This window comes from Elephas maximus, chromosome 20 (assembly GCF_024166365.1).
Source record: "Elephas maximus indicus isolate mEleMax1 chromosome 20, mEleMax1 primary haplotype, whole genome shotgun sequence".
In the NCBI taxonomy this organism is placed as follows: Eukaryota; Metazoa; Chordata; class Mammalia; order Proboscidea; family Elephantidae; genus Elephas; species Elephas maximus.
This window is the reverse complement of record NC_064838.1, coordinates 7,079,199-7,105,461: the sequence shown is the minus strand read 5'-3', so window position 1 is coordinate 7,105,461 and position 26,263 is coordinate 7,079,199. Positions and strand designations below refer to the sequence as shown.

The following is a 26,263-nucleotide window of genomic DNA, read 5'->3' as shown; positions in this document are numbered from 1 at the left end:
ATCACTGCCAAATAACTTACTTCAATAGTAAAGAAAATTATAAAGTTTGATAATTTTCTTCTGTTTAGACTTCTACTAAAACAGCTAGATATATTAAATCTAGATCAACATCAGAATCGAATTGTAGGCTAATATTAACTATTAGTATATGAGAATTTTCTTGCACATCCCAAGTACTCTTAAATTTTAAGTCCTGAATATCATACCAAGGAACATAGCTTAGTCAACACTTTATAAGGTAAAAACCATTTTATAAGGTTAAAAAGAAAAATAAATAAATAAATAACTCCATTGATTGAAACCGTCTAATGTTGAACTTCTGTATTCAAACTACGTGGAGCGAAACCACTAAGGAGATTTGATTTTTTTTCAGCTGGTGTTGTTTGTTGTAGACCCGCTTTAACCATGGCATGTGTCCTGGTCACCCTGACATCAGCATGCCTAGAGCATCGCTCAGTCCCCACTCCCAGCCCAAGTTGACTCTGCATTGTTGGTGTCACTGAGTCCAATGAGACAACATTGGTGCATGAAATCAACAACATTATAAATATATTACAGCAGCTCCAATGGACAAAAGCTGTCATTATCCCCTAGAAACAATTGTACACAATTTCAGTAAAGTCTGGCCAAATACCTCTTTGTAGTGAGATAAAGGACCCTAACAACAGAAAAGATACAACGCTTCCTTTTTCGTGTTTAGAACTCAACTGGTTGTGACTGGGGATGGGCTAGCACAACCTGTATGCATCTTTAATTGAGCCAGGGATGCCTGAGGAATTTGTAGGCTGTTTGTTTTTTTGCAGTGGTGCTTCATGCCATTGTTAATTTTATATGGTGCTATATGGTGTATAAGTCTTCAGAGACCTTATCATGAAACCAACACCTTTGATGCTGATGATTAGTGTTACTGTAGACCCTGAAGTAGAGGGGCTAAGTGGTGTAGATACCATGAGAACAGCTCCCCATTTACCTTTATAAAATACCCCACAACCATGAGTTTGAGCATTCAAGGAGGCAGAGCTAGGTGATGCCTGAACCTTATTCTAGGGTGATGATACACATCATGAAGGTAAACATAGTGCTAATCTACAGGTGACGATACACACAGCGAATGTGACACAGTGCTAACCTAGGGGTGATGATACACACCATGAATGTGACATGGTGCTAATCTAGGGGTGACCATATACACCATGAATGTAGCATAGTGTTATCCTAGGGGTGACAATACATACTGTGAATGTGACATTGTGCTAATCTAGGGGTGACAATACACACTGTGAATGTGACACAGTGCTAATTTAAGGGTGACAGTACACACCGTGAATGTGACATAGTGCCAATCTAGAGGTGATGATGCCTGCTGTGAATGTGACACAGTGCTAATCTAGGGGTGACCATACACACGGTGAATATGACACAGTGCTAATCTAGGGGTGATGATACACACCATGAATGTGACATTGTGTCTATCTTGCTGCCAAGTCTTTATATGGCAATGCATACTTGCAAACAGGTCCATACTGTGGGCTACCAGAATAAGGAACAAATCAGTCTGAGAAGAAATACTACCAGAATGCTCCTTAGAAGCAGGAATGGCAAAACTTTGGCTTGCTTACTTTGTTTTTGTTTTTTTCTTTTTATTAAACATATAAAAAAGTATTATAAAATGTTTAACTTCTATCAGCTTCAAGGTATATGTTGCTCCCAAATTTTACATATAACTGAACTTTCAAATCTGCTAATGCCCGCTGAATTGATTCCACTCTGGATTCTAAGGCATCCATTTCTTCTTGCAGATTTTTCTTTGCTTCTTCTAACATTTCTTGTGTTTCCTCTTGAAAACGCCTAATGAAAATATCACCAACTTGATAAGGTATCATTAAGTAGTCATCATCTGTCAGCATGATGTCATCATAAGCATCTTCTAAATTTGGGAGTTGTTTCTTGCTTATGTCTATTTTTTTTCCTTTAGTTCTTTGATTCTACTTGTATTCTGTGCAAATTTGTTTATCTTTTGTTGGTCTTCAAAAGTAGCATTGACATCTTCTGCAGCCACCTACTTCATAGTGGCCACATCTTGGGATGGGCTCACTTAACTTTGGACACATCATCAGAACAAACCATTCGATAGAATAGGACATCATGTTTGGTAAAGTGGAGGGTCAGCAAAAATGAGGGAAACCCTCAATGAGATGGATTGATACCATAACCACTACCATGGGCTCAAACACACCAAGGATCATGAAGATGGCACAGGACTGGGTAACATTTCATTCTGTTTTACGTAAGGGTGCCATGAATGGGAGCTGACTCAGTGACAACTAACAACATTGATGTCTTGATAGAGAACTGGGCCATCTCCACTCTCTATAGTGCAAAGACAAGGGTAAATTTAGGGCAAAGATGGTCTATTAAAGTACCGCCATTCAATGGAGAAAAGAAGCCCTGGTGGTGCAATGGTTAAAGGGATCAACTGCTAACCAAAAGGTCAGCAGTTCGAAACCACCAGCAGCTCCACGGGAGAAAGATGTGGCAGTCTGCTTCTGCAGAGATTTACAGTCTTGGAAACCCTACAGGGTTGCTATGAATCGGAATCGACTCAATGGCAGTGGGTTGGTTTGGTTTGGTTTATTCAATGGTGAAGCTACAAAGTGTTTTCATATTGTTTACCTCATTCATTTCACAAAATAGCCACATGAAGCTAAAAGGGTAGATGATAATATCTTCATTTTAGATATGAAGAAAATGTGACTCAAGGAGTTAAGTAAAAATCAGTGTCAGAGCTGAGGCAACAACCATGTGTTCTTCCTCAGCCAATTCTTGCCACTCAAAAGTACCCTCTACTTGATACAGAATAGAATGATTGAATCCGCAGCCCCAAATTTTCTTCTCAGTCCACGCTTTTTGGCAAGGATTCATCTCTGGTGCAGCATTTCAATCCTGCTCCTCTCTGTAGGATCAAACATTTTATTTGCAAAACTATCTCATGAATGGGCTCTAAAAACTCGTTGCTATCTAGCAGATTTCAACTCATGGCTACCCCATATGTGTTAGGGTAGAACCGTGCTCAGTAGGGTTTTCAATGGTTGATTTTTCAGAATTAGATCAAGGCTTTCTTTTGAAGTGCCTGTGGCCAACTGTTATCGTTAGTAGCCAAGGGCTTAACCGTCTACTCCATACAGGGTCTTTGGATAATCTAGACTCTCCCAAAAGCTATTCTGCTGCTTATGATGAATTCCATTTTTGTCAGCATTTGTAGGGGGGCGGGGGGGAGGCACTGTGAACCTCTTTGAATCATATTCTCTTTACTTCATGAATTAATAATAATTAGCACTTTTTGGTACTTAAACATAGCCAGATACCATGTGAAAAACCCTATGGGCATGATCTCTTTTAGTCCTCACTAGGAAACTATGAAGTATCTTTTAAGATTTACCTCCATGTTACTTGTGAGGAAGCCAAGGCTGAGAGGAGTTGAATGAAATGCACAAGGTCATTTGGGAGAGGCAAGTGTCAAACCCAGTATACTCTGTTTCAAATCCTGCATTATTTTTTTTAAGATCAAAGGAACATTTGGTTTGTTGTTTTTTCAAATCATCAATTATTTATAAACACCATGTCCTGAACACTCAGATTTACTAAGTATGGTCTGTCCTGGTGAGGGTGCCTATGCACTGAGAAGATGACCATCTGGTGCTCATGGGGGGCCTGTTGTAAAATATGTCAGCTAGGTCAAGTCAGTTGATCTTGTTGTTGCAGTCTTCTCTTTAATTACTGATTTGTTTTACCTACTTTTTTTTTTTTTTTATCAGTTACTGAGTGAAGAATGTCTAAATCTCCAACAGTATGTGTAGATTTTTCTAGTTCACTTTTCAGTTCTATCAAGTTTTGTTTACAAATGGAAGCTCTTTCGTTAGTACGCACGTTTAGGATTTGTACGTCTTCTTGATGACTTGACCCTTTCATCATTATGAAATGTCCCTGAAAGTATTCCCTTATCCCTGTTAATATTTCTTGTTCTGCAGTCTACTGTGATTGAAATTGATATAGCTACTGCAGCTTTCTTTTGATTAGTATTTGTGTGGTGTAATTTTTCTGTCCTTTTAATTTTTTTTTTTTTCTTTTATTCTCTTGACTGCTTATTAATTCACAAACAGGTTGTGGTGTGCAGATGAAAGGAATTACTGAGAGAAGAGATTCACTTGGTTATTTTCCATTGCCACATGTAAGAAAAGTCCTTTAGTTCTCTGGAACACAAACACTTTAGGAATTAAAGAGTGTTCTGTTCTTTGTAAATGGTACTATTCACTCATTCACAGAGTGTTTATTAAGTGCCCACCATGGTGAGTGTGACTTTGGAGTCCATGCTTTTGTGGTGCTGATGATGGTGGGTGAGTCATCCTTTTACTTTTACCCTCTCCGTGTCTTCATGGGCCAGTCCAGCTCACTGCCTGTTTTGTAAAGTTTTATTGGGAAACAGCCACAGCCATTTGTTTGTAGATTGCCCACCGCTGCTTTTGCACTACAAACACTGTTGCCACAGAGATTGAATGGCCTGCAAGGCCTAAAATATATATTATCGGTCCCTTCACAGAAGATATTTGCTGGCACCTGATTTAGATCGTTACATTTAGTGTAATTCTTGACATGATTTTGGTTTAAATCCAACGTATTGTTATTTGTTTTTATGCCTCCCATCTGATTGTTCCATTTTTTTCAATTCTCTCTTTTTTTTTTTTTTTTTCAATTCTCTTTTGATGGAGGGTTTTTTTTTTCTGACTCCATTTTATCTTCACTCTTGTATTATTAGCTAGGTCTCTGTTTTACTTTTTAGTGGCTGTATACTAGGGTTTACAATGACATCTTTAACATCATAGTCTATCTTGAAATGATATTATACAACTTTAAGTAAACCTTACAATAGTATTCATCCATTTATCTATAGATCCTGATATTTTGTCATGCATTTTGTTTTTACATATGTAATAAACCCATAATACATTGTTATTATAGTTATTATTTTTAATTTAGGAAATCAACTATTTTCAAAACCGATTTAGAAAATAGCTTTATGTTTACCTGCATGTTTCTTCATTCTTAATTCTTTTTTGTAGATAAAAATATCCTCTGGCATCATCTTCTTTCTGCCTGAAGAACTTTTTTCAACATTGTAATGCTGCTCCGCTGACCATGAATCCCTTGCTTCTATCTGAACAAATCTTTATTCGCCTTTACTTTTTTTAAATGTATTTTTGCTGGGTAAGGAATTCTGGCTTCACAGATTTTCTTTTCTTTCAGTACTTAAATGTGTCATTTCATTGTCTTCTGGCTTGCCTCATTTCTGAGAAGGACTCCATCCCATTTCTTCCTCTGTCTGTACGTTTCTCTTTAATCTGAGGGCATTTACAATTTTGTCTTTATTTTTGGTTTTCAGAAGTTTGAATAAGATGTGCATAAATGTAACTTTCCTTGTATTTAGCCTGTTTGGGGTCCTGTTAACTTCGAGTTTCATTTGTCTATCCTTACACAGTACCAACTTTTCAATTACTATGGCTTTATGATCAGTCTTTGCATCTGATACAGCCAGTCTTTCCTTACTAATTCTTTTTAAAAATTGGCTTGGCTATTGTTTGCCCTTTACTCTTCCATACAACTCAGAAATTAGTTTGCAAGTTCCATTAAAATTTCTGTTGGCAATTTTATTGAAATTGTATTGAATTGAAATATTAATTTAGAGAAAATTGACAACTTTATCATGCTGAATTAGCCCATCCTGGAGTATGGTATAGCGTAAGTAGGTAGATCTTATAAGTCTTCTAGTAAAATTTTATAACATTCACAGTAAATGTCTTAAATATATTTTATAACAATTATTTTTATCTGACTAACATAGTGTAAATTAGTTCTTTCTTTTTGGCCACTCTTTACACTGGTTGTCGCCAGTGAGTAGAAATGCTGTTTGACCTTGTTAGTGGCAGAACCAGCGCTTAGTTGCTGTTAAAAAACCAAAAAAAACAAACCCAGTGCCATGGAGTCACCTCCGACTCATAGCGACCCTATAGGACAGAGTAGAACTGCCCCACAGAGTTTCCAAGGAGCGCCTGGCGGATTTGAACTGCTGACCTCTTGGTTAGCACCCGTAGCACTTAGCCATTACACCACCAGGGTTTCCGTTGTTGCCGTTAGCTGCTGTCAAATTGACTTCAACTCAGGGCAACCCCACGTGTGCAGAGCAGACCTGCTCTGTGGGGCTTTCAAGGCCGTGGCCTTTCAGAAGCAGGTCACCAGGTCTGCCTCCCCAGACCTCTCTGGGTGAGTTTGAACCGCCAGCCTTTCTGCTAGTGGTCCAGTGCTTAACTGTCTGTGCCACTCAGGGACTCCTGTAGAAATGCGAATGACTCTTTAATATCAATTTCGTATATCCTGACGTTAACTGTTTGATTTTTTAGGTTCAGTTTCTGAGATTTTTTTGTATATTCTATATCAGCATCTGCAAACAGTGCTAATGTTGTTTCTCCCTGGCCTTACACATCTTCTCTGTGTTTTGCCTTACTGTCTTGGCTGTTACTTACAGTCCTATGTTAGCCTAGAGGCCATGATGGCTTGTCTTCTTCTAATTTAAAGTGAATATTTCTATCTTTTCATCACCAAGTGGGATTTACTATATGCTTTTGGTAGCTAGCTTCCCCTTGGAAGATTAATAAAGATCCATTCTATCTCTAGTTTTAATTTCTTTATTTTTGAATTATGAATGGGTATTGTATTTTCAAAGGATTTTTTTCTATACACTTAGAGATGATCATATTTTTCTTTTTATTTAATCTGTTACTATAGTGATTTACTTAAATAAAATTTCTAGTGTTAAACCAACCAGTATTGTATTTCGAAGATACACTATATATCATATGTTTATATTTTTTAATATATACTGCAAGATATGGTTTTAGGGGCTTTCTTTTTTCTAAATTATATAAGCAAGAAAGTATCTGTTCCATCTGGGCTTGATACTCTTATGGTGCATTAAGTCTTTTTAATCTACTGTTACAGTTTCTTTAATGGTTAGAGTTCTATTCAGGTATATTTCTTCCTGAATCAGTTCTAATATTTGTTTAGAACACTGTCAATTACATTTAAGTTTTCAAAATCATTGTTAAAAAGCTGTTCATGTATTTTTAATGACATTTTTCTAATGTGTTTATGTTTTGTGTTTCATTCCTGATGTAGATTGTCCCTTTTCTGTTTTGATCCTAATGAATTTTGGCATAATTTTGCATGTTTATATTATTTCCAAAAACTATGTTTTGTTTTTTCTTTTCACCTTTGTTTTCTCTTTCCTTAATTTATGCTCTTATTGTGTTGCTTTCTTCCTTTCACTATCTTTGCATAGACTCTATTTTTTAATTGTTTAGATGAAATCTTAGCAAATTAATTTCAGTCTTCTCTTGGTGTGAATATCTCTGTGTTATTTTAGCTGCATCCACAGGTCTTGGTATGAACTGTTGTATTGCCATTCAGTTATAAATATTTCATATTTTACATTTCGTTTCTTACCCATGTATTATTTAGTTTCCAAATACAAGCATGTTTTTCCCCTTGGCTTTTTGTTATGCTGTACAAGGAGAGTGTTGTCCATCTGAGATAAATTTCAGGTTTATATTTGAGACTTTGTAGGCCTGCTGTCTGATCAGCTTTCATATCAGTGATGACTTTCTAGATAGTGAGGCAGAGTTCTGAAATTTTTCATTAGCTTGTTAACTGTATTGTTGGACTCTCCTCTATCCTTACTACATCTTAGTCAGCTAACCTGTCATCTTTTGAGGGGAGTGTGTTAAAAATCTTTCCAGCTTTGCTTTATGTATTTTTGGGCTATGGTATTATGTACCGATAAGTGCAGGGTTGTTATGGCTTCCTGATTAATTGTTCCTTTTTAGGATTAACTAATCACTCTCCCTCCCCCAGCAATGAGTTTTTTTATCTTCTCAAAGTCCTATTAGTCTGATGAGAATATAATCACACTAGTTTTCTCTTGGTTATCATTTGCCTCTTACTTGACACCTTTCTCTACCCTTGTAATTTAATTGTGTCTTCTCTAAATTGCATATATTTTCAAAATCTAATTTAAAAGAGTTTAGCTGTATTTATTATGATTATAAAGTTTGGCCATTCCTAAAATTTTATTTCATTTTTTCTACATACCATGCTTTCCTTTGCTCCCTTTTACCTCTTAGTGTATTTTTGATTAAGTATTCATTATTGCTGCTTTCCTCTCCAATCATCCCTGCACCCATTTCATGCGTTATTTCTTTCTTGAATTTCAGTTCCATCTTGTTTAACCTGCCCCCGACTAGGCATAGCAGTCATTATTGGTTGATACCGCCATGCTCATCAGGGTTTACCTACACACTTAGTTTGTTTGCTCATCGTCATCATCTGCCTTTCACTCCTTCCTTCTGGGCTCAGTTTCCTTTAGTAGTCATCTCCGTGAATGTCTGTGACTGCTAAAGTCCTTCAGATCTATGCTTGGTCACCACCTCTAGATAATAGTTCAGCTAAAATTATATGTTGACAGTTTCTTCCTTCCCTTTTTGATTTTCTTCTTGCTTCTACTGTTGCTGATAGTAATTCTGCAAGCGATCTAACTTTTGCTCCTTTTTTGGAAACCTATCTTGTCTTTCTGATAACTTTTCAGCGCTTCCTGCATTTTGACTGTGGCTTTTCTGCGTCTAGATTTACTTTTCTTTAGACTGTTCCTGACTTGTTAAACTTCTTTACTTTGAGGAAACGGGTTTTAATTTTAAACAATTTTTTATCCATCTGTGCTTTAATTAAAGAAAAAAACCTTCCATGTATTCTTTCTTTTCATTCCTTTTGGAATCTCTTCTACATATATTGGACTGTTTTATTGTATTTGCGTATTTTAATGTTGATTTCTATCTCTTATCTCACCATGCTCCATTGTGCACACTTTGCTCTAGCCTGTGTTCCAGTTCACTGGTTTTACTTCAGTTGTGCTTAATTTGTGTGTAGCTAGTCTATTCAGTTTTTCCACTAGTTGATAAATATTTCGTAATGTCTAGAAATATTATTTGATTTCTTAAAAATTTGTGGTCACAAAACTAAAACCATTCCCGAAGCCAACTCTTCAAATAAAGATTAGACTGGACCATAAAGACATAAAATGATACCCATGAAGAGTGTGCTTCTTAGTGCAAGTAGATAAAAAAATGAGACTAAATGGGCAGCATCTGTCTGGAGGCACAATGAGAAGGCAGAAAGGGACAGGAGCTGGTTGAATGGACATAGAAAATCTGGGGTGGGAAGGGAGAGTATGCTGTCACATTATTGGGAGAGCAGCTAGGATCACATAATAAAGCACAATAAATAAATAAATAAAAGCTCAACGCCTCAAAAAATTGGGGGGTCAGAGGGTCAAATTCTTCCATTTACTCAGTTTACTCCCTTCAGGGTGGTTTATTTGCTTATGATTTGTCATCTTTTATTGTAAACTCTTCTTCAGTTAGAGTGGTTTTACCATGCAAGTCCCATGTGGTCTTCATTCTGGATGTGACCCTATAAAGTGGTTTACCTATGGCTTTTGGAGGTTGCAGGGCTTTAGCATTCCTGGGTTCTGTTTATGTTAATTTTCTCCCTCAAGATTCCCTGATGATGAAGGCAGTGTAAATACGGACTCCGCACGTGCGCAAGTCAAAGGCTGTAGTTTCAGTTTTGCGCAGTACATCCTCAGTCCCAGCCCACCCCATCCAGAGCCCTTGCTTGACAGAAAACGTTATAGTCTCTTTTCAGGGCTGGTAGATAGAATGTTCTGGTTCCATTTTCAAGGTGTGTTAATCCCCGTGTGAGGGCTCTCAGCTTGGGCACCTGACCCCAAGCAAACCCAAGGTATCTACCCTGTACCTGTGAGGGCACTAACACTTCCGACCCCAGTCCCACCCCTGTATTCAGGCCTGAAAACCTCACTCACTCTCTAGGTGCAAGATGGAACTCAGTGCTTCTGTGATGGATTTTATCTAATTTTTTGGCATTTAGGGATTCCCCTTATTTCAAGCTTTATTATGTCTTTTTTAAAAAGTTATACTATGCTGTATCTATGTATATTTAGTGGGAGGGCGTTCTTTGTCAGCTTAATGCACCATATGGTGGGAACCCAGGGTTATCTTTAACCTCTGAATTATCCTCGTCAGTGAGTCCTCCTATTTGGCTTTGCCCTTCTGCTGGCTGGGGCTGTTTACACATTTGCACTGTGCATGTCCTCACGAAATACACTGGATCTAGGATATAAACTTACAAGTCATTTCACTAAGGAGTTTACCTCATCAGTTTTGATCTAAATTCAGTACTTATTTGTTTATACAAGTACATTTGTTTACTCTTACATACTCGAGGTATATTCTCCTGTGATCCCAAGCACTGTCAAAACATCTTCCAGTTTTTTTCTTTATCACTCAACACACACACATACCTCACACACATACACACATACCACACACACCACCTCACACACACAGCCCTTACACATACAGACATACTGCATACGCACACAACCTCACAACACAACCCTTATACCCACACCATCACACACACACACCACCACACACACACCTCCAGCACACAGTGTGGCAGTCTGTCCATGGTCACTACAGAGCACACTTCCTTGTCTTGCTGAAAAGTGTGCATCGCCTCCTCACTGTTCTTCCTGCTGCTCTTGCCTTCACGGGTTACGCCTACTTCACCTCCATGGCCCATTCTGTATGATCTTAATTATTACAAGTTATATACTCCTTTTCTGAAATTAACCTTTCCTTTCATTCGATCCCTTACTTCCTTTTCACTGTGGCATTTTCCAGAATTATTATTGCTTTTTACATTGCTTTAAAAAACAACAGCATTGACCTTTGTGTCATACATAGCCATACAAAACTCAAAATCAATCCGTCCATATATTCCTTTATTCAGTAGATATGTATGAGTAACTATCATGTTGTTATATCATGTGTGGTAATATATCCTGTGTAGCGGGTTATATGCTGGGTATTTATTTAGTGAACAAAATAGACATCTCTGCCCTCTGGAAGGGAAAGGTCGGAAGAAAAAAGTCCTGTCTCTACCTCTGTGAGCTCATGGTCCACTTGTGGAGATAAGACATCTGTTAACAGACTAACAAGGTAAGGCAGCAACTCCGGAGTGTAAAATGAACAGTCATATGTCACCTGCTTTATTGCAGAGGTGAGAAAGAACACTGTGGGTTGGTGTGGTCCCAGAGGGCTTCACCTAACAGATACAACGGAAATTGAGGCTTGAAAAGGGAGTAGAATTTATCCAAGTCAAAGAAGCAGGTGGGAAGGCAGTTGAGGTGAGGAGAGTGAAATGAGCAAAGGCCCCGAGAGGGGAAAGCCTGCCCAGTGCTCTGTGGGCTGGGAAGAAAGCATGGCCTCAAGGAGGAGGGAGCGGAGGAGGGTCAGCTGAAAATTGAATCCCCTACCATGGTTTTACCACCTGGAGGGAGGTACAACCACCCACAAAGAAGTTGTTATTTTGTCCAGCAAATGAGTCCTATTTAACTGAAAATCTCTTCTTTAATTTCCGAAATGGCATATTGCTTCTGTGACCAACATTTAATCTTCATTACTAAAATCTTGCATTAGTGTTACATCAAGTATTATATTGCAACCCAAGTAAACTCCATCACAATTTAAATTTCTTAACACTATTTGTGTCTGTAGTGTGTGTGTGTGTGTGTGCATGCATTTTACACGTGCACATGTGATTGGGTGCTTCGGTTTGCCTTTCTGCTCTGGAAAATTCTATTAGGTCGTTCTGCCTTTTTTTCCCAGAGCTCACCATGATTTTTCACTCTTATTCACCCATCTGACATGTCCTTTCTCATTTTAAACCCCAGAAGATTATGTGATACTAAACTTCTTCTCATTGGGTTGTAATTTTTAGCTCCCAACCTCTCCTAGCCTTTATGAGAAGTTGATGCTGACTCATCTTTTCTTCAGTTCATTCAAACTCTGCATCTGAAGGGTATGTTAAATCTAAGCTGGCTGCCCCTTAAATTAATTTACTGTGCTAGAAGGTATCTGGTAACTTGCCTGAGATGAATTTGTATCCACTCTTACATTACAGATGTATCCATTCTTACATTATAGCTAACGAAGCAGAGGACCTAATGACAGCAGTGGTGGCAAAAACTGTTACTCCTTGTCTTAGTCATTTGGTGCTGCTGTAACAGAAATACCACAGGCGGATGGCTTTCACAAAGAGAAGTTTGTTCTCGCACAGTCCAGTAGGCTAGAAGTCCAAATTCAGGGTGCCGGCTCCAGGGGAAGGCTTTCTCTCTCTCTTTCGGCTCTGAAGGAGGGTCCTTGTGATGCATCAGTCTTCCCTTGGTCTGGGAGCATCTCAGCACAGGGACTTCAGGTCCAAAGGACACGCTCTGCTCCCAGCACTGCTTTCTTGGTGGTATGAGGTCCCCCCCTTCCCATCTCTTTGCTTGCTTCTCTCTTTTATATCTCAAAGAGATTGTCTTAAGACACTATCTAACCTTGTATATTTCATCAGTCTAACTACCACTAATCCATCTCATTTCATCATAGTGATAGGATTTACAACACACAGGGAAATTGCAAAATGGTGGACAATCATACAATACTGGGACTCATGTCCCAGCTAAGTTGACAGATATTTTGGGGGGACACAGTTCAATCCATGACACTCCTTGACTTCTTAAAATGCATATGTATCTTACAAATATTGTTATAATTATTAGTTCTACCCTCCACTGCCTGCCAGGTGGAGTCTTCTTGACAGAAGACATGAGTTAGCTCAGATAAATGATATTGCGTTTTACACACACACACCTTGCCTTCACTAGCTTGGATACTGGATAAGGGCGGAGGTGGCTTGTTCATTTCATTATCTCCAATACCGAGAGGAGCACTTCAACAAAATAGAGGCTCAAATAATATATGTAGGATGGGAAAAAAAAAAAATCACTAACCAAACTTCTTTGGGTATCTGTAAGAAATGTTTGTCCCTTGGTTCTAGAAATGTTTTTTTTTTTTGCTGTCTTATCTCTCATAAGGAAACCCTGGTGGTGTAGTGGTTACTTGCTACAGCTGCCAACCAAAAGGTCGGCAGTTTAAATCCACCAGGCGCTCCTTGGAAACTCTATGAGGCAGTTCTACTCTGTCCTACAGGGTCACTATGAGTCGGAATCAACATGACAGCAGTGGGTGGGTGGGTATTTCTCATTAACACTGGAAAGGAATTATTTTTTACTGCAATTTGATCAGCTATTATTCACCAATAAAAGGTGCCTTTGTCTCTAGACTACAATGGCATTTCTGCAGGTAACACTTTATCTCGCATGTGACATTTACTTTTTTTATAATTTAACTTGTTATTTTGAGATAATTGTAGTTCCACATGCAGTTGTAAGAAGTAATGCAGGGACATCCCATGTATCCTCTGCTCAGTTCCCCTCACTGCTAACATCTTGCAAAACTGCCATGTAATATCACGATCCAGATACTGACACTGCTACGATCCGCGATGTCATTCAGATCACCCGCATTCACTGTACTCGTCGGTACGTGTTTGTGTGTGTGCATGTGTGTGTACGTTTAGTTCTAAGTGATTTCATCATGTATATGGATTCCTGTGACCATGTCCACAGTCAAGATATGGAACAATTTCATCACAAGGGTCCCATGTGATACTTTCACGGCCACAGTCACCCCTTCCCTCCACCCTTACCCAGCCCCTGGCAACCATTGACTGGCTGTCCGTCTTTATAATTTTCTCACTTCAAGAATGTTCTATAGATAGAATCATAAAGTATGTAACCTTTAGAGATGGGCTTTTTTCACTCGGTATGACTCCTGTCCAAGCTGGGACCTGTTCCTGTCTCATTGCTAAGTTACTGTTCCATGGTATGGATGTGACAGTTGGTTTAACATTCACCCATTGAAGGACATGTGGGTCCCTTCCAGTTTCAGGTTATTATGACTAAAGCTACTGTGAACATTCCTGTGCAGGTTTTCATGTGAACCTAAGTTTTCATTTAACTGGGATAGATTTTGCCTAAGAGTGTGATTACTGGATTGTGTGGCGGTTGCATGTTTAATTTCATGAGAAACTGCCAAACTGGTTCAGGGCAGCTGTACCGTTTTACATTCCCACCAACAATGACCTAGTTTCTCCACGCCCTTCCCAGCATGTGGTGTGGTCACTATTTTGTATTATAGCCATTCTAATAGGTAGACAATTGAAAGTATTTGTATTTGAATGTTGTTTCATTTTTCACTGACCCTAAATCAGGGAGTTAAGCATTGCTGTCATTGCACCATGTTTGATAGATGAAGCCGTTGTTCACATGACTAGAGCCTTATTTAAGGCCACAAAGGTAAGCAGTGGTAAAACTGACTAGAACCCTATATTCCTGACTCATCATCCTGTGTTCTTCATATCAAATTAAACTTTGAATTGGTAATAAAATCTGTTATTCCAAAAACTGTGAAGATTGGGCAGCCCAGGCCCTCATCCTCTATGCATATTCTAGAATGTCAAGCACATGCCGAGGCTGAACAGCAGGAGCCCCGCCAGCACAGGGAGAGGAGCAACCCTGGTTGCTCCTGCATCCAGGCTCCAGCTGGAGTAGAGTGTGGTGGGAAACTGGTTTTGCTCTCTTTCAGATACTTTCCTTGAACTTGGCATATTCCAGCAGCTGTCCAGCGCAGAAAACCCTCAGCTCCTCCTCTCCACCCCCATCCATTTACTGCACTCCTCCTTCTCCACTGCTCCCCTCACTTCTCTTCTTTGGCCATTGTTTCTCTTTCTACTGGTCTCCCTTCCTTATCCAGCACATCTATTCAGCCTCTCTCTTTTTTATTCTCCTCATTTCTCTTTCCTCTTTCTCACTTCCAATAAATAGAGCTTATGTAGGGTTGTCATACTATGGTGCCTTGCACGTTACTATAATGCTAGAAGCTATGCCGCTGGTTTTCAGATACCAGCAGGGTCACCCATGGTAGACATTTTCATATTGGAGCTTCCAGACTGAGACAGACTAGGAAGAAAGAACTGGTGATCTTCTGAAAATTAGCCAATGAAAACCCTATGGATCCTGACAGAATATTGTCTAATATTGTGCTGGAAGATGAGCCCCCTAGGTTGGAAGGCACTACAATAACTGCAGCAATGGACTCAGATACACCAACGACCGTGGAGATGGTGCAGGAAGAGGCAGTGTTTCGTCCTGTTACACATCAGATCACCGTGAACTGGAGCCACCGCCACAGCAACCAACAGCAAATGTAGGATGAGTCTGTGTTCCTCTGCTTTTAACTGGTGTTTTTCTGCTCGTTTTAATTTCCCTGTGTTTGGAGTGTGTTTAATTATGGGAGAAACTGGAGTGTGAGTCTATGAAGTTTGGAGGGAAGGAGGGAGAGGACACGGTATTCCATTCTGTTTGCATTTTTTCTTCTGTATCAAGCCTTGATAGAGCTTTCTCCAGGCAGAACTTACATGTAAATGAAACATCTAGAGTTTCAAGTCAAATTACTGTGCCTTGTTGCTTTTGAATAGTTTATTGGTTTTATAGCTCTGTTTTCTTTTCTCCAAGAAAGTTGTCCTACCTTTGCTTGAAAAACATGTTATTCTGAACTACTTGGGAGTTCTTTTATTGCTTGTACTTAAATTAATGTCAGCAGCAAAGCAATCAGTAGAAACTTCAATTTAAACCCTCCTGGGAGCTAACATAAATGCTAATGTTTCATTTAATTCAAGGTTCTGAGATACGAGCATTAACCAGCTAAAGCACTGTTATCAGATAACAAAGTGATGGGAAGAAGGGAGAGGGCCTTAACTACTCCAGGTCATCTCTATTAGACATTTATTGAGGGCTTGCCCTAGACAAAAATTGTAAAATGGGCCAAGTATGTCAAATGTTCCTGCCCCCCTCCCTCAACTCCCATTTCAGCTGTGCAAACTTTGGCAAATCAAACTCTTTAAGACACGAATTCCTCATCTGTAAACTGAAGAAAGTGACTGACTTCCCTCAGGGGGTGTTGTGAGGTAAAGTGAGCATGTGAAGCCCACCAGTGGAGCGTTTCATAGGGCAGGAGCCTGTTGGTCTTGGGTATAGCAGTCAACGAGAGGGACCGTGGGTCAGAACTGAAAGTGGTCACTTCCTTGAGGTATTTCTATCTTCTTGTACAGGAGAATTTTGCAGGGGAGGCAGCACTGGACTGGAAATCAGGAGGCTTAGGTTCTTGCCTCTTTATCATGAGTGGATTTCTGTGACGAGAGACCAGAGCCAAAGAACTTTGTCCTCACCTATAAGATGAGGGGAGTAGGCAGATAATCCTTAATGACCCTCCCAGCTCTACAATTCAAGCCATTATACTTCTCCTTTGAAAAACCAATAAATGTGAAATGACTAACAGTAAAAAAAAAATCTTTGGAGCCCATTGAAGCATACCTCATATACCTACTCCTACAAATAATAAAATCTCTTTCTTCTTAGATTTATTGTTTATCATAAAATGCCTTCAAAGTGTTTTCTACATGACTATTAGTAATCTCATACTGAATTAAAAAAATATATATAATCTATTCTTTCCCCCCTCTAGTTTTATGAGGATCTGTTTTCCAAGTGAATTTTTAAGAAGAAATGGGTTGTCAGGTGCCGGGGATGGTTGAGGTACAGTCCCACCGAGAGGCCCTTAACTTGGTCTTTACCTGAGTCAGTCATCCCATTGAAAAGGCTCCTTGCCCCTAAGCCTTGGGGAGCTGCCAGATTCTCCATATATTCAACTCTTTCCATTGCTAGGATTAGGGATTAGCCCTGTCTGGAGCCTCAGATTTTCATCAAGAGTCTCCTAACAATCTCTTTGGATAGTCAGTCTGACATGATATCCTATAAACCAGTGGCTCTAAATGTTCATGAACGTAAAAAGTCTCCACGAAGTTGTTAAGGAAGTGGACTCTCAGCTTCATCCCCTAACAAAAAACCAGTTGCCATGAGGTCAACTCCCGCTCATGGTAACTCCATGTGTCTCAGGGTAGAATTGTGATCTGTGGGCTTTTCAATGGCTGATACTTTGGAAGTAGATCACCAGGCATTTTTTTTTTTTTTTTTTTTTTTGAGGCACCTCTGGGTGGACTCGAACCTCCAATCTGTAAGTTAACAGCTGAGCATATTAACTATCCACATCACCCAGGAACACCAATGTTGGGAATGTCTTTTCAAAATTTCATACTGTCTGCTGTGAACAGGTCACATGGAATTGTTAGCTTAAGAAAGTTCCAGACCCCCTTTAGTTTTGAGTTAAAAGAGTGTGGAATTCAAAACAGCTTTAGAGGGAGTCTGAAAATGCTAACATCAAGGGAGTCTGAAAATGCTAACACTCGTTTGGGAAGAGAAGTATGCTGGCGGGAGAGTAGAGGGATAGAGAAAATTTGAGTTGTACCAGACTTTTGGGCATGTGTGAACCTCCAGGGGGCACTAGCAAGTCATTTCCACTGAATATGCAATGGATCGCTTCTTCCTAGAATTAGGCCTTTTTTTTTTTTTTTTTTTTTAAGTAAGTGGAGTAAATACTAATAAGAAAATAAACACGAAGAGATGAAACGGGGTCTCCAGCTACGTAAAAAAAAGTAAGGGGGGAAGTAATTGCTCATGTTGAGGTATCCACAGTGACAGAACACAGTTTTGAGTGGACATGAGATTAAAGATTCCATCTGATTAGAAGAAAACAAATGCACAAATTCCCTAATTTTATCTTCTTAAAAATATTTCTCAAATTAGAAATCTATAAATTTTAGTAAATATATATATATATATATATATAGCTGCAAGTTGGAGATCAAAGAACTGCCTTTCAAAAGTATCTCCACATGACTGCTGATGAAGACAGGATCAGCAATTGGCCCCACATTGCTCCCAAGAACAAATACGTGTTAAATTTCCACAGCATATTAATGTTTCTCTGATAGAACGTGTTTAGTGTTTCAGATGACTCAATGATTTAGCCCATGACCCACAGCACACACTCCCAAAGCCTGGGGAACCTACGAAGACCCAGCACTTCTGTCCTCTTCCGTCCAGCAGAGGACAGAAGAGGCAGGGAGGCAGGGCTCTGTGATTCCCACAAGGATCTATCACTCCTTCTCCCTGCGGCCCGTTCTGGCAGTGCAGTCAGTTTCTTCGGGAATACAAAATGTATTGTTGGAAATTGTTGTCTTGTGCAATGGAGGGTCCTGGAGTTAGTCCTGCTATCACCTGCATTTTAGGAATAGCAGTGGACCTTTTGAGGTATGCAGTCTGATTTTGGGAGTATGTTGTATCAAAGGGCCAAAAGGTGAAGAGCCACATAAGGTAAGACTTACTGACTTGCTGCTCAGAACTGAAACCAGTCATGGGCTCTTCCTGGGACACAGAAATAGATCTGGCTGTATTAGAAAAGGCCCTTCAAAGCTACTTAATGTAATCCCCTATATAGAGGAGGAGAGACTGGTTCACAGCAGGCAAGTGACTTGCCCACCATCCCACAGCTCACTCAAGGAGAATGGGACTCGGGATTACATTGCTTTCTGCTCCAGCACCCCAAAAGGCTGTATGTCATTATCTCATTTTCTTTTTCATGAAAAAGTACTTTATGCAGTCTTTTATAATCCTTTTTACTTACCTGTAATGTGACAAGAAAGTTAAGCCTACAATTTTGGTTCAGTTTTATCTATGACTATCTGTGATTTTTTTTTTTTTTTTAATCTGTGATAGCTAGCATTGGACTTCACCGCCCGCTACACCATCCTATTGGTGATTGCTGAGTAATGTTTGTTGGATGGACAGGCAGATTATGTGTGAATGGATAAACAAATGAATAAAAATATAAGGCTATTGGTTATTTGAGTATTAATGTATAGATAAGTAAAGACCTACTCCATGCCTTTTCTCTCAGGAAATACCAAATTTTTATAAGTTAGAAGACTCAAGAGAAATCTTAGTGTCCAGTCTAATGAAAAGGCAGGCTGAGGAAAGAGTGAAGTTTAAGAGAACTTGAAAACTAAGGAATATAAGACTTTACAGGTAATCAGCGCAACGCTTTCTTTTCAAGTGGAAGAAACTTGACCCGGAGCAACTCAGTAAAGCAAGGAAGACCCACATAACTGACCAGCCCAAGCTGGGCTACTGGAGCTGCAGATCCAGGACTAAAATGATGTGAAGAGGACTCAGTTTCTCTCTATTTCTGGACCTGGTGTTGATATATGCTCCACCTTTTCTCTCATATGCCTGTGAGGTGAATGCAAGAAGTGTCTGGGGTGTATCACCCTGGAATTGTATCCTGTGAGAATGAGCACATGCACTGTTCTCAGATCAAAAAGGTCTCATACTGAGTTTCTTTGGCCCTGATGAGCTTTTCCAGGGTTGTGTGCTCATTCCCAAATGGGCCAGGGCCTGGCCTGGATGATTGGCAGGGCTAACTAGGGTCAGCTTGACCTGTAGCTCAGGAGCTGAATGATGAGAAGGGGTTCCCCCAGAGCAAAATTGAGGCCCTCTTGCTACCAGAAGGAAGAATGATGCTGATGACAGAACCACAGATGCCCGCTCCACTGTGACTCATAGGCCAAGAGAAAAGGCCGAGCCCAGAGGAAGCTCAGCAGAGATTCTTTGGAATGAGAAGAGGCTTCATGAAGTGTCTGGGTGAAGATGTGTGGGCTGGTCTCAGGAGCCCAGGCCCCAAACAGGAGCAAGCTGAATTCTGTGTCCTTCCTGTGTGCTGAGAATGTTGTCTTCTTGTACATGTAGTTTTCTCTTTATATAGTTATTCCACTCATTTCTTTAAAATGTCAAAATCAGCGCAGAAGAGAATCTTAGACATTGTCTACGGTATTTTTACGCAAATAACACATGCCTTCTGTGTTTGTTTGCCAATGGCACCCTCCCCTGCGAGGTATTTTCATAAGGCTACTATGCCATTTTTTTTTAACACGTTGCTGTAAAAATTAGCATAACGTACTTATGAAAATATGTCATAATGGGGAGGTCGTGGTTGGCAAATAAATGTAGCAGGCCACATTATTTGTGTAAAAATGTGGTAATTTGACTCTCATCATATCTTTATGTAATTCTGTATTTTACAGAGGTAAAAACTGAAACCCACTGAATGTATGGTCTGCTCAGGGCCACACTACCACTTAGTGTCTGAGCCTACAGACTCTTGGATCCAGGGTGATTGCCATGTGCTACTCTTACATGTAGTGAGAATTTAGTACCTCCCTGGCCAATAATAAGTGCCTTATATGCATTTTCTCATATAAGCTAAGTACTATTATTATCCTCATTTCATAGATGGCAGAAGCTCAGTGCATGTTTGTAGCTTGCCCAAGGTTACACAAGTCTTGAGTGATAGAGCTGAGGGGTTCACCCAAGTCAGTGCTGTTAATTGTAGCACCAGGATTTTCAGGGTTAGAGCATTTACACTCTGCCTTTGTGCCTCAAAAGCGTATCATCTACTACCCATGATTTATGTAAGATTACCTTCAAATCAACTTATGCCTAATATCGCTGCCTATTGCAGCTTTGTCCTAATCCATAAAGCCAGTTAAATCTAGGTTTGATGTGCCACTCCTGTTTTTCCAATTATATATGAAAACAAACAGAGAATTATAATGAAGAAGATGTTCACTTACATATCATTGAAGATCATCTCACCTACCACCAGATGCATGGAAACGCTGGCCTATTCTTTATCATCAGCGAGTATTTTGTATTTGTGGTTGATGAGCAAACCTATAAGTTTATAGAGCTGATGGTAAAAACTCTTGAAGGATCACTGACAGCGTCTAGTGATGACAGCAGAGAGCCAACAGTGACTGAGGTGAAGGACCTAGCTCTGTGTGTGTGTATGCATATTGATATAGATATATAGAAATACCCTAAGAGTTACTCAGAAGAATGGGGCCCATGCACTGACCACACATTAGAACCACTTGATAGTAACCTATTCAGTCAGATTTTCTGATAGTCCCACCTGAGTATCAGTACTTTTGAAAAGGTTCCAGGTAATTCTAAGTGAAGCCAGGTATGCAAACCATATGCCTAGGACAGTGCTTCACAAACATTGTTGGTGCACTCCCCTAGGGGAGCTTGTTAAAATACTTGTAGAGCTATGGGGTGGCTGTAGGAATCCACATTTTTAACAAGTACACAAGATGATTCTGATGGAAGTGGTCTGTGGGCCACACCTTGAAAACCACTGCATAGGACCCAGCACTTAGGAAAGCCAAAGTGGTCATGTGTGGGTCCTGAGGAGCCATGCTAACTAATTACCTCAGTATTTTCAGCTCAGGGAAAAGCTAAAAAGAATTCAGCAGTTCAGTCCAAATCTGGAAGTATTCTTTCTTAAATGCTCATTAGAGGGCCTTAACCATATGGCAAATGTATAGTCAGTGTTGACTGATCACTCGTTGATGTCAGTCTCATTACAGTTATGTGGTATCTAAAGGCTGTGCATCAACACGTTACCTCCCTTTCCTCTTAACCCTGGTTTAAGATTCGTCTCAAAGGAAAAGTATACTGTGATTACTCAAATGTTTTTGGAATCATCAAAACCAGAAGCTATATTTAGAGCCCTTTTGTGTAGAACACAAAATTCCACCACACACAGAATTGCCGATTAGGATGGGAGGCCAGGAACAATCTTAATGACGCAAGCAGGCTGTTGTTTTCTCTGCATTACACGAATAATTTCAGGGCTGCGTTTACTCTGAATGAGGTTCTTCTTATTTGGGCACTGCCTGTAGATTCTTCTTGCAGAAGAGGCTATGTTTAAAGCAGTAATTATTGTTTCTTATCAGCAGCTGGAGCCCTGGTGGTACAGTAGTTAAGAGCTATGGCTGCTAACCAAAAGGTCGGCAGTTCAAATCCACCAGCAACTCCTTAGAAACCCTAAGGGGCAGTTCTACTGTGTCCCATAGGGTTGTCATGAGTCGGAATTAACTCAATGGCAAGGGGTTTTGTTTGTTATCAGCAATTAGACCACCCTTGTCCATCTGTTTGCATTTATTTCCATATCTTAATTTGTAAAGTACTGTCTCCATGTGCAGGATTATCACATACAAGTAGGGCCTTCAGGTACCACTATGGTGGCTTCGTCCCCATCCAGAGCGGCAAACAACTCCCATGAAAAGCAGATCGCCATGTTTCTAGCACCCTTACCACATGCAATCAGAAGCCCATGAGGATAACCTCAAACTTCAAATAAGTGCCTTTTTAAGATCTCCTATATTTTTCTTTGAAGTCCCTGGGTGGTGCAGGTAGCTGACATGCTTAGCTGCTAACTGAAAGGTTGAAGGCTCAGTTCCACCCAGAGATACCTCAGATGGAAGCCCTGGAGATCCATTTCTAAAATATCGACCACTGAGAATCCTGTGGGGCATAACTCTGCTCTGACACACATGGGGTCACCGTGGGTTGGCACTGACTTGATGGCAAGTGGGAAAAGATTTTTCTCTTTAGAAGTGCTCTATACATAAAATCTTTTACAACTACTATAAATAACAGCAGCATTGATAGATGAAAATAAAATCTATTTTAAAACTGAAAATTGAAGTCCCACCCTACCTACAACCCTCATGTTTTCAAGAGTTCTTTTTTTTTTTTTCCCAAGGCTAATCAAGTCTGGACTTGAATTTTTATAATTGTTTCCATCTACTTCTCTCTGATCAGTTGTATATTTGATCCTGTTAGCTTCTCTTAGCAATTATGACATGATTATGGAGTCTGCTGAGAATGTTTATAATATGTTTATAATGTGTATTAGAAACCTCTGAGGTTGTTATAAGTTGATACAACCCTAAGTATAACCAGTTGATTTCTGGGGCTTTTTCAAAATTTGTTTCAGTATGCACTTTCTAAGCCTTAATTTTTGCTGTTGTTGTTAGTCGCCATTGAGTTGGCTCTGACTCAACGGCAACCCCATGTACAACAGAAAGAAACGTTGCCTGATCCTGTACCATCTTCACGATCGAGTCCACTATTGCAGCCACTGTGTATTTTAATTGTCTTCCCAACCTAGGGGGCTCATCTTCCGGCACTATATCAGACAGTGTTCTATTGTTATTCATAGAGTTTTCATTGGCTGCTTTTCAGTAGATCACGAGGCCTTCCTTCCTAAGCTGTCTTAGTCTCGAAGCTCCCCTAAAATCTGTCCACCATGGGTGCCTTTGCTGGTATTTGAAATAGAGGCAGCATAGCTTTCCAGAATCACAGCAACGTGCAAGCCACTACAGTCTGACAAACTCACAGGCAGGTGTTAAGACAGATGTAAAAAACCTTAATTTTACCTCTTCTGAATTGGTGAGAAATGATCTTTTCATGCCCCTTGCTGTCATTGCTTCTCTGTACCTTCCCCATCCCTGTCCTAATGCCTGCTCTCCTCATCTCAAGCCAGGCACATAAGCCAGCCTGAAAACAGTGCCATCACTCCACTGACTTACGAAATCAACATTTAGTCTTCAAAAAGAGTCATGTGAGGTATGATGTAAAGTGCTAACATGTGCAAATATGTTATACTCAACAATTTTAGGTGCCCTGGGATGCCTTCTTAAAGATGTGCTCAACGCATTTTACCCATCATTGCTTTTTTGTCTATATTTTAAGACTCATTACCAATTCCTCACAGAATTTCTTCTTTTAATAAGTGCCTTCCCCTTATTAGGAGTCTCTTGGTGATGCAAACATTTAACATGCGCAGCTCCTAATTGAAAAGTTGTCAGTTCAAGTCCACCCAGAGGCTTCCTGGAAGAAAGGCCTGGCAATCTACTTCCAAAATATCACAACTATTGAAATCCTACTCTAACACACACGAGGTCACCACGAGTCAGAATTGACTCAACGGCAACTAATTTAACTGGTTTCCCCTAATTAAACTAAGAAAGTAATTTGTTATTCTGCAGCTCTTAGAATCACTCATGGAGGTGATAACTAGGGAGACCACATGTCCTGCTTGTCTGGGACAGTCCCAGTTTATGCCTGTTTTCCCAATATAATTATTAATAGCTCCCACTGTCACTGTGCCAGTTGGACAGTAAGTTATGTAGTGATAATTATATTTGGTAATTCTAGATCAAGAAGACATTGGAGACATTGGTTATTATTATAATCACATATGCCAGATTTAGCTCTTCTGGGAAGTATGGAAACCCCTGATTGTACCTGGCTGCCCGTTTACCTATATGAAGGTCCTTCTTCAGCGTGAGAGTGTTACAGTCCATTCCCAGACCTCCAGCTTTGTACAACGTCTGGTTGGACAAAACCTATTAATTTCTGTGATCACTCCAAGTGCTGAGGATATAAGACCTAGCTTACTGCTTACATGGCTCGACTGTTCCAGAAAGAGGTCGCTGAGGTAATGGAAAACAGCTAGAATCAGAGCAAGAAAGATAGCCTGTACCATATATCCCCATCTTTTCCTACCATAAGTGTGCATGTTACCAATTTCAGACAGCTTTGTGGGTCTATTTTGTTACTGAGAATGTAAAGGAGAGGCCTTCAGCTGTAAGCCAAGGAGACAGGCTGAGTAATGAGGGATACCCAGGAAGTTGAACCTTAAAGAAACGTGAGCTGTCCCAGAGATGGAGAATAAGGATATAAGCACAAGCATGATCTCTTGTGAGATCTAAGATGACTTGGGTGGAGAAGGGAACATGAATGAGGATGAAACCTTTAAAAATGAAAATGAGATCACAAGCTACAAGAAGGAACACCGCAGAGATTATGAAGTATCAGTCTATAAACATGGCACATGTGGACAGGAATCTCATCCAGGGCTGCATTCTGTGAGTGGCCTCCCAGCTGCACTTAAGCCACTGGATTCAAGAATCCCATTGGGTCACTTTTATCCTACCCTATTGTCCATCTTACTCAAGAAAGAACTTGTTGCAAGGGACCTGATGGATTAGGGGCTGTAAATGTTTTAACAGCTAGAACAATATTGGAAACAGAAATCTGGGTTTCTGAGATAGATTATTATTTTTCAACTGTTGTAGGAAACCCTCAAATTTGAGAGCTCAAATACACTCTGCTTTGGGCCGATCTGGATTCGTCTTCTGATATTGTGTTCCAGGAAGCATGAAGGGTTGTCAGTGTGCACCACTCTGTTCCTGTCCCAGCCTTTCTGTGTTGAACTGTGTTTTTTTTATGTATCAGGACTCCTCTTAGCGCTTGCAGGAAATCTCCACTCTCTGCTTCCGCATTTGGTGTAAACTATCAGCATCCCGAGGGAGCTTGCTCTCTCCATTATGCTTTGCAAAAATGCCGCTCGTGCAAATATGCCAGGGGAATAGTTCTCTATATATTTGTAGAGCCCTGAAATTTTGGAGGTCACTGTGCTAGAAACAAACTCTTCTCTGGGTAATCGCTGGTATATTCTACTATTTTTTTTTAATTATGGCCTATGCTGTGGCAGTGGATAACTTCTTAAATCAATCCGGGTAATCTGAAAGGTCTTTAATACTATATTTTTAAATAATAAAATGCCTATATGTCACCTTGGATCTGCCCCACACACCCAAAGAGGAAAGGATTAAATGTACACGTATGCACACACATATAGAAATTCAGGAAGATAAGAGTACCAAAATCAATGTAGGATATTTTTTGAGTCCTAAAAACGCAGATAAGGATTGTTACCTGCCAATGTTGGCATTTATCGAGTTACAGCTATGTGTAGCTTTTACTGAGGAAAATACGCAAACCATAGAACTTACCCTAGAGCATTCCTGTTTGTAAAACTTATTATGAGAAAGGTTTATCTCAAAAAGATGTAGAGAAGGAAGTGTCCCAGAGCACAGTTAAAGGGAAGAAGTGTCAGACTTCAGGGCTGTTGTGAAGTATTTGTTAGGGTGGGGGCACTCAAGAGAAAGACTCGGAAGTGTCCCATATCCTGCTACTCTGCACACAAGTAGCAAGAACTGTAACCTTTGTTACAAACACAGATTTGTTGGCCCTAACCCTGGTGTGGAGTCCCTGGGTGGTGCAAAAGGTTAACATGCTCACCTGCTGAGAGGTTGGAGATTCAAGTCCACCCAGAGGTACCTTGGAAGAAAGGCCTGGAGATCTATTTACAAAAAATCAGCCATTGAAAACCCTATGGAGCAGACAGGGGGTCGCCATGAGTTGGCATTGACTTCAAGGCAACTGGTATATAACCCTGGTGTAAACAGTCAGCAT

General features: G+C 40.0%; 1 protein-coding gene and 1 pseudogene across 2 annotated transcripts in view; one reads left to right on the top strand and one right to left on the bottom strand.

Annotated features, from left to right (window-relative positions):
• The window catches only part of DPP6 (dipeptidyl peptidase like 6), a 1,223,128-nt gene that overhangs the window by 854,081 nt on the left and 342,784 nt on the right, over window positions 1-26,263 (top strand). The gene's annotated exons all lie outside the window — the stretch shown is intronic.
• Window positions 1,674-22,232, bottom strand: LOC126064028 (prefoldin subunit 4-like; annotated as a pseudogene).